Genomic DNA, 9,921 nt, shown 5'->3' on the forward strand with positions numbered 1-9,921 from the left:
CTCATAAACTTTGTACAAACCCAAAATTTTTGATCATCATCAAAGCATACATTCCAACTCCGAGATGCTCACTCCAGTCCTTAGAAGGATTGCTGGAGCTTTGCATATTATTAGCATCTTTTGGGATTGACAAAACCTTCCGGTTGTATCACATACAACCTTTCCTCATTAAAATCGTCGAGGAAACAATGTTTTGACATCCTATCTGCAAGATTTCATAAATAATGCAGTAATCGCTAATATAATTCCAACAGACTCTTAGCATCGCTACGAGTGAGAAAATCTCATCGTAGTCAACTCCTTGAACTTGTCGGAAAACATCCTAACGACAAGTCGAGCTTTCTTAATGGTGACATTTACCATCATTGTCCGTCTTCCTTTTGAAATCCATCTGTACTCATTAGCCTTACGACCATCGAGCCGTTCTGCCAAAGTCTACACTTTGTTTTCATACATGGATCCTCTCTCGGATTTTATGGCCTCAAGCCATTTATCAGAATCCGGGCCCACCATCGCTTCTCCATAGCTCGTAGGTTCATTGTTGTCTAGCAACATGACCTTCAAGACAGGATTACGTACCACTCTGAAGTAGTACGCATCCTTGTCATCCTACGAGGTTTGGGAGTGACTTGATCCAAAGTTTCATGATCAATATCATAAGCTTCCACTTCAATTGGTGTAGGTGCCACAGGAACAACTCCCTGTGCCCTGTCACACACTAGTTGAAGAGACGGTTCAATAACCTCATCAAGTCTCCACCATCCTCCCACTCAATTCTTTCGAGAGAAACTTTTCCTCGAGAAAGGACCCGATTCTAGAAACAATCCATATTGCTTTCGGATCTGAATTAGGAGGTATACCCAACTATTTTGGGTTTCCTATGAAGATGCATTTTATCCGCTTTGGGTTCGAGCTTATCAACCTGAAACTTTTTCATATAAGCGTCGCAGCCCCAAACTTTTAAGAAACGACAACTTAGGTTTCTCTAAACCATAATTCATACGGTGTCATCTCATCGGAATTATGTGGTGCCCTATTTAAAGTGAATGTGGTTGTCTCTAATGCCTAACCCATGAACGATAGTGGTAATTCGATAAGAGACATCATGGTACGCACCATATCCAATAGGGTGCAACTATGATGTTCGGACACACCATCACATTATGGTGTTCCAGGCGGTATTAATTGCGAAACAATTTCCACAATGTCTTAATTGTGTGCCAAAACTCGTAACTCAGATATTCATCTCTATGATCATATCATAGACATTTTATCCTCTTGTCACAATGATCTTTTACTTCACTCTGAAATTACTTGAACCATTCAATAATTCAGACTTGTGTTTCATCAAGTAAATATTCTCAACATCTACTCGAATCATCTGTGAAGTAAGAACATAACGATATTCACTGCATGCCTCAGCACTTATTGGACTACACACATCAAAATGCGTTACTTCCAACAAGTTGCTATCTTGTTCCATCTTATTGAAACCGAGGCTTTTCAGTCATCTTGCCTATGTGGTATGATTTGCATATCTCAAGTGATTCAAAATCAAGTGAGTCCGAACGGTCCATTTGCATGGAGTTTCTTCATGCATATACACCAATAGACATGGTTCGCATGTCTCAAACTTTTCAAAAACGAGTGAGTCCAAAGATCCATCAACATGAAGCTTCTTCATGCGTTTTATACCATTATGACTTATATGGCAGTGCCACAAGGAAGTGGTACTATCATTACTATCTTATATCTTTTGGCATGAAAATGTGTATCACTACGATCGAGATTCAATAAACCATTCAGGTTTAATACTAATCTTGATGGTAGAGGGAGCGTGCGATGTTTGATCACATCAAACATATATCGTCAACTCACCTTTAGCTAGTCTCCGTTTATTCCTTAGCCTTTTATTTCGAGTTACTAACACTTAGCAACTGAACTGGTATCTTAATACCCTGGTGCTACTAGGAGTACCAGCAAAGTACACATTAACATAATGTATATCCAATATACTTCTATCGACCTTGCCAGCCTTCTCATCTACCAAGTATCAAGGGTAATGCTGCTCCAGTGGCTGTTCCCCTTATTACAGAAGCACTTAGTCTCGGGTTTGGGTTCAACCTCGGGTTTCTTCATTGGTGCAGCAGCTGATTTGCCGTTTCATGAAGTATCCCTTCTTTCCCTTGCCCTTCTTGAAACTAGTGGTTTCATCAACCATCAACAATTGATGCTCCTTCTTGATTTCTACTTTCGCGATGTCAAACAACGCGAATACCTCAAGGATCATCATCTCTATCCTTGATATGTTATAGTTCATCACGAAGCTCTAGCAGCTTGGTGGCAATGACTTTGGGGAAACATCACTATCTCATCTGGAAGATCAACTCCCACTCGATTCAAGTGATTGTTGCACTCAGACAATCTGAGCACAAGCTCAACGATTGAGCTTTTCTCTCTTAGTTTGCAGGCCAAGAAAATCGTCGGAGGTCTTATACCTCTTGACATGGGCACGAGCTTGAAATCCCAATTTCAGCCCTCGAAACATCTCATATGTTCCGCGATGTTTCGAAAACGTCTTTGGTGCCTCTACTTAAACCATTTAACTGAACTATCACGTAGTTATCAAAACGTGTATGTTCGATGTTCGAAACATCCACAAACGACGTTTGGGGTTCAGCACACTGAGCAGTGCATTAAGGACATAAGCTTTCTACTGTTCGCATAATCGCTACTATCAACTTTCAACTATATTTTCTCTAGGAACATATCTAAAACAGTAGAACTAAAGCGCGAGCTACGACATAATTTGCAAAAGGTCTTTTGACTATGTTCAAGATAATTAAGTTCATCTTATGAACTCCCACTCAGATAGACATCCCTCTGGTCATCTAAGTGATCACATGATCCGAGTCAACTAGGCCGTGTCCGATCATCACGTGAGACGGACTAGTTAACGTCGGTGAACATCTTCATGTTGATCGTATCTACTATACGACTCATGCTCGACCTTTCGGTCTCTGTGTTCCGAGGCCATGTCTGCACATGCTAGGCTCGTCAAGTTAACCCTAAGTGTTTTCGCTGTGTAAAACTGTCTTACACCCGTTGTATGTGAACGTAAGAATCCATCACACCCGATCATCACGTGGTGCTTAGAAGCGACGAACTGTAGCAACGGTGCACAGTTAGGGGAGAACACTTCTTGAAATTTTGTAAGGGATCATCTTATTTACTACCGTCGTCCTAAGCAAACAAGATGCATAAACATGATAAACATCACATGCAATCAAATAGTGACATGATATGGCCAATATCATTTTGCTCCTTTTGATCTTCATCTTCGGGGCTCCATGATCATCATCGTCACCGGCACGACACCATGATCTCCATCATCGTGTCTTCATGAAGTTGTCACGCCAACGACTACTTCTACTTCTATGACTAACGCGTTTAGCAATAAAGTAAAGTAGTTTACATGGCATTCTTCAATGACACGCATGTCATACAATAAATAAAGACAACTCCTATGGCTCCTGCCGGTTGTCATACTCATCGACATGCAAGTCGTGAATCCTATTACAAGAACATGATCAATCTCATACATCACATATCATTCATCACATTCTTCTTGGCCATATCACATCACATAGCATACCCTGCAAAAACAAGTTAGACGTCCTCTAATTGTTGTTGCATGTTTTACGTGGCTGCTATGGGTTTCTAGCAAGAACGTTTCTTACCTACGCAAGACCACAACGTGATATGCCAATTGCTATTTACCCTTCATAAGGACCCTTTTCATCGAATCCGTTCCGACTAAAGTGGGAGAGACTGGCACCCGCTAGCCACCTTATGCACCAAGTGCATGTCAATCGGTGGAACCTGTCTCACGTAAGAGTACGTGTAAGGTCGGTCCGGGCCGCTTCATCCCACAATACCGTCGAAACAAGATTGGACTAGTAACGGTAAGAATATTGAACAACATCAACGCCCACAACTCCTTTGTGTTCTACTCGTGCAAAGAATCTACGCAATAGACCTAGCTCATGATGCCACTGTTGGGGAACGTAGAAGAAATTCAAAATTTTCCTACGTGTCACCAAGATCTATCTATGGAGAGACCAACAACGAGTAGAAGGAGAGTGCATCTACATACCCTTGTAGATCGCTAAGCGGAAGCGTTCAAGTGAACGGGGTTGATGGAGTCGTACTCGTCGTGATTCAAATCACCGATGATCAAGTGCCGAACGCACGGCACCTCCGCGTTCAACACACATACAACCCGGTGACGTCTCCCAAGCCTTGATCCAGCAAGGAGAGAGGGAGAGGTTGAGGAAGACTCCATCCAGCAGCAGCACAACGGCGTGGTGGTGGTGGAGGAGCGTGGCAATCCTGCAGGGCTTCGCCAAGCACCGCGGGAGAGGAGGAGTACTTGTGAGAGGGGGAGGGCTGCGCCAGAACTTCGTCTATTGCTCCCATGCGCCTCCCCACTATATATAGCGGTGGAGGGGCTGGTTTCTTGCCCTCCAAGTCCATTGGGGCGTTGGCCAAGGTGGGAGGAAAGAAATCTCATTATTTCCTTCCCCACCGATTGTTATCCCCCCTTTTTAGGGATCTTGATCTTATCCCTTCGGGATATGATCTTATTCCTTCTAAGGGGGGATCTTGGTGCGCCTTGACCAGGGGTGTGGGGCCTTGCCCCCACTATCCACGTCCATGTGGGTCCCCCCATGCAGGTGGGCCCCACTCCGGAACCTTCTAGAACCTTCCCGGTACAATACCGAAAAATCCCGAACATTTTCCGGTGGCCAAAATAGGACTTCCCATATATAAATCTTTACCTCCGGACCATTCCGGAACTCCTCGTGACGTCCGGGATCTCATCCGGGACTCCGAACAACATTCGGTAACCACATACAAACTTCCTTTATAACCCTAGCGTCATCGAACCTTAAGTGTGTAGACCCTACGGGTTCGGGAGACATGTAGACATGACCGAGACGTTCTCCGGTCAATAACCAACAGCGGGATCTGGATACCCATGATGGCTCCCACATGTTCCACGATGATCTCATCGGATGAACCACGATGTCAAGGACTTAATCAATCCCGTATTCAATTCCCTTTGTCTATCGGTATATTACTTGCCCGAGATTCGATCGTCGGTATCCAATACCTTGTTCAATCTCGTTACCGGCAAGTCACTTTACTCGTTCCGTAACACATCATCCCGTGATCAACTCCTTGGTCACATTGCGCATATGATGATGTCCTACCGAGTGGGCCCAGAGATACCTCTCCGTTTACACGGAGTGACAAATCCCAGTCTCGATCCGCATAAAATAATAGATACTTTCGGAGATACCTGTAGTGCACCTTTATAGTCACCCAGTTACGTTGTGACGTTTGATACACCCAAAGCACTCCTATGGTATCCAGGAGTTACACACTCTCATGGTCGAAGGAAGAGATACTTGACATTGGCAAAGCTCTAGCAAATGAACTACACGATCTTTTGTGCTAGTCTTAGGATTGGGTCTTGTCCATCACATCATTCTCCTAATGATGTGATCCCGTTATCAACGACATCCAATGTCCATAGCCAGGAAACCATGACTATCTGTTGATCACAACGAGCTAGTCAACTAGAGGCTCACTAGGGACATATTGTGGTCTATGTATTCACACGTGTATTACGATTTCCGGATAATACAGTTATAGCATGAATAAAAGACAATTATCATGAACAAGGAAATATAATAATAATACTTTTATTATTGCCTCTAGGGCATATTTCCAACATGATCTGAGCCAATCCTCGTGATGGCGCGAAGGGAGGCTAAGGGGCAGCGGAGGTCCCAATCCGGGGACACTAGGACCCGGTCCAGGACAGACTGGGTCGGGGAGGCTTGCCTGTTGGTCCAGGTGAACCTGGCACCAATCCTATCGATCTCGCGGAGATCGAGGTCAGCAATGAAGTCATTGAACATTTGCATCCACGCAAAGCAGACATTATCATTGCTCTTGTCTTCCGCCACACGTAGGAGGTTAAAATCGCCTCCCACCACCACCGGAAGGGAGGCTGCTGAGATCTTCTGGTGGAGCTCCTCGAGGAAGGCAGCCGACCGACTATGGTCGGCGGGCCCGTAGACGATGATGACCTCCCACTTGAAGTTGAGAGACCTCTCGAACAGCTCCATGCTCACAAAGAATTCTCCTTGATCCATGCTACCTGATACGTCTCCAACGTATCTACTTTTCCAAACGATTTTGCCCTTGTTTTGGACTCTAACTTGCATGATTTGAATGAAACTAACCCGGACTGACGTTGTTTTCAGCAGATCTGCCATGATGTTGTTTTATGTGTAGAAAACAAAAGTTCTCTGAATGTCCTGAAAATCCTCGGAGGCACTTTTTGGAAAATATAAAAAATACTAGAGAAAGAATCAAGACCAGGGGGCCCACACCCTGTCCACGAGGGTGGGGGCGCAACCTCCCCCTGGGCGCGCCCCCCTGTCTCGTGGGCCCCCTGAGGCTCCGCCGACCTAAACTCCAACTCCATATATCCCGTCTCGCGGAGAAAAAAATCAAGGATAAAGTTTCATCGTGTTTTACGATACAGAGATGCCGCCAAGCCCTAATCTCTCTCGGGAGGGCTGATCTGGAGTCTGTTCGGGGCTCCGGAGAGGGAGATTCGTCGCCGTCGTCATCATCAACCATCCTCCATCACCAATTTCATGATGAGCATCACCGTGCGTGAGTAATTCCATCGTAGGCTTGCTGGACGGTGATGGGTTGGATGAGATTTACCATGTAATCAAGTTAGTTTTGTTAGGGTTTGATCCCTAGTATCCACTATGTTCTGAGATTGATGTTGCTATGACTTTGCTATGCTAAATGCTTGTCACTAGGGCCCGAGTGCCATGATTTCAGATCTGAACCTATTATGTTTTCATGAATATATGTGTGTTCTTGATCCTATCTTGCAAGTCTATAGTCACCTATTATGTGTTATGATCCGACAACCCCGAAGTGACAATAATCGGGATACTTCTCGGTGATGACCGTAGTTTGAGGAGTTCATGTATTCACTATGTGTTAGTGCTTTGGTCCGGTTCTCTATTAAAAGGAGGCCTTAATATCCCTTAGTTTCCATTAGGACCCCGCTGCCACGGGAGGGTAGGACAAAAGATGTCATGCAAGTTCTTTTCCATAAGCACGTATGACTATATACGGAATGCATGCCTTCATTACATTGATTAACTGGAGCTAGTTTTGTGTCACCCTATGTTATAGCTATTACATGAGGAATCACATCCGACATAATTATCCATCACTGATCCATTGCCTACGAGCTTTTCACATCTTGTGCTTCGTTTATTTACTTTTCCGTTGCTATTGTTACAATCACTACAAAACCCAAAAATATTACTTTTGCTACCGTTATCTTTATTATCATACTACTTTGCTACTAAATACTTTGCTGCAGATACTAAGTTATCCAGGTGTGGTTGAATTGACAACTCAACTGCTAATACTCAAGAATATTCTTTGGCTCCCCTTGTGTCGAATCAATAAAATTGGGTTGAATACTTTACCCTCGAAAGCTGTTGTGATCCCCTACACTTGTGGGTTATCAAGACTAATTTCTGGCGCCGTTGCCGGGTATCATAGCTCTATTCTCTGAGTCACTTGGGATTTATATCTGTTGATCACTATGAAGAACTTGAAAGATGAAAGAACCAAGATTTTGCCCTCAACTAGGAGGGGAGGTAAGGAACTGCCATCTAGCTCTGTACTAGATTCTCCTTCTGTTATTAGTAAGCTTGTGACACCTAAACCTGTTGCTGCTATGAATTCTGATATGTCACATGTTATTGATGATGCCACTTCTGCTATGCATGATACTTATGATGAAACTACTTCTGCGCGTGATACTACTTTGTCATTAGGTGAATTTCTTGATGAACAATTTGCTAGGGCACTACTAGGAAAAGGCCTACAAGTGGCGCACCAGTTTTGCCTACTAATGGCGCACTACTAGTGCGCCACTAGTACCACGCCACTAGTATTAAATACTAATGGCGCACCACGCCGTGCGCCATTAGTATAGACCAACATGCGCCATTAGTATGCCTCTCAGGGGGCCATATTTACCCATGTGCTTTGGCATACTAATGGCGCACTGTGGGGTGATGCGCCATTAGTATCCTTTGGCATACTAATGGCGCACTTTGGGGTGATGCGCCATTAGTATGAATATTAGTTTTTTTTTTACTTTTCTGATTTTTGCACAGGTTACAAAATATATTATTGGACAGAATATAGACAGCACCACACAGCAACAACAGATTCATCGAATACAATAGAAGATTAGTCTCCGAATACAATTCATCATATTAGTCTCCGAATTCAAAAGACCGAACAAAGATAGAACATTAAAAGTCTCGAGACCGCGAGTAGGAGTATGTCTTCACATTACAAGTCGATATCGATCATCTAAACTACCATCACATAGAAGAGAGTTGCGGTCATCACGATGAGCATCATCGTGATGAAACTGGTCTTCATCCGGTTCCTCCAACGCTCCCTCCTCTCTCCCGCTAGATAGCGGGCATATCTAGATTCCGCCTCCGCCCTAGTGGTGTACCCTTTGTAACTGTTACTGCTGAAACGGTGAACCTGTCTCCGACACTCCTCCCAGTCATCGTAGACTCCGGGAACCTTACCCTTGTACACGACATATGGCGGCATCTCTATGCACAAGCCAAACAACAGATAATACAATGGAGTAACCGCGTCTATCTCCAGTTGATCCAGCTTGGCTTTCTCTCGGGCGGCAGCTCTTGCATTATCCGTCTGCTTGAGAAGCAGCTCTTGAATATGAGGGTCCTGCACCCGGCCCATCGGTGGTCCATTGTCGTCTTCTCCGCCGGCATCTCCATCTTCATGATCATGCTCTTCGTCTGCTCCGGCATCTTCCTCATCATCATGTCCTGCATCTTCTACATGATGACTGTGTATAGCATCACCGTCGTGATCATGTCCTGGAGATTCTTCGTCTTCTCGCCCGCCCGAGCCGCGGTGGTTGTCTTGCTGCCCTTCCTCATTTCTTGCCCGGCCCCCATGGACGACTTCATAGTCATCTTCATCACCTTGCCACCGATAGCCATCCATGAAACCACGCAAGAGCAAGTGGTCCCGCACTTGCCCGGAATCCGGGTCCGCAATAAGGCTCTTCAGCTTGCATCTTCAACACGGACATCTTATCTCCATCTTGTTCTTTTGAAGCATCTCGGCCTTCGCGGAGCTCAAAAACCTATTCATGATGCCTTCGGTCATCGTGCGGACCATGGTCGCCTGCGGGGTAGAGCAAAACGATATTTTAGAACCAAGAAAAAATTTGGCATGACTTTCCCTAAAAATAGGACCAAAAAGAATGCATAGTGCCAAAATTCTGGCCGAAACGGAAATGAATCAACATTCTGGCAAAATATTGGCAACTATCGCATTTCAAATACCGGTACCTGCAAACACAAATATATATGCAACACCACAAACATATGCAACACCATGAACATACATAAGATCTAGCTAGGCCATAAAAAGTGCATGTGCACGTTGTTGGAGGGAGAACAACATAAAGATAGCTTCCCCCTTACTTACCTATCAAAAAAAGGTAATTTAACCACTTAATTTGGATGAATCTATGGTGCAAATGAGGTGAGGAGGAGGAGGCAGCCGAGACAAGCTTGTAGGAGGAGGTGGAGAGAATGAAGTGGGGAAAGTGAGTGGGTAGGTGTGGCTGTCCAAAATATCTTGCTGGTCCCAGGTTACTAATGGCGCACCACCTACAAATGCGCCATTAGTAACCCTGGTTACTAATGGCGCACCTGCTGGTGGTGCGCCATTAGTAGTTTT

The sequence above is a fragment of the Triticum dicoccoides genome, chromosome 6B (genome assembly GCF_002162155.2).
Source record: "Triticum dicoccoides isolate Atlit2015 ecotype Zavitan chromosome 6B, WEW_v2.0, whole genome shotgun sequence".
Classification (NCBI taxonomy): domain Eukaryota; kingdom Viridiplantae; phylum Streptophyta; class Magnoliopsida; order Poales; family Poaceae; genus Triticum; species Triticum dicoccoides.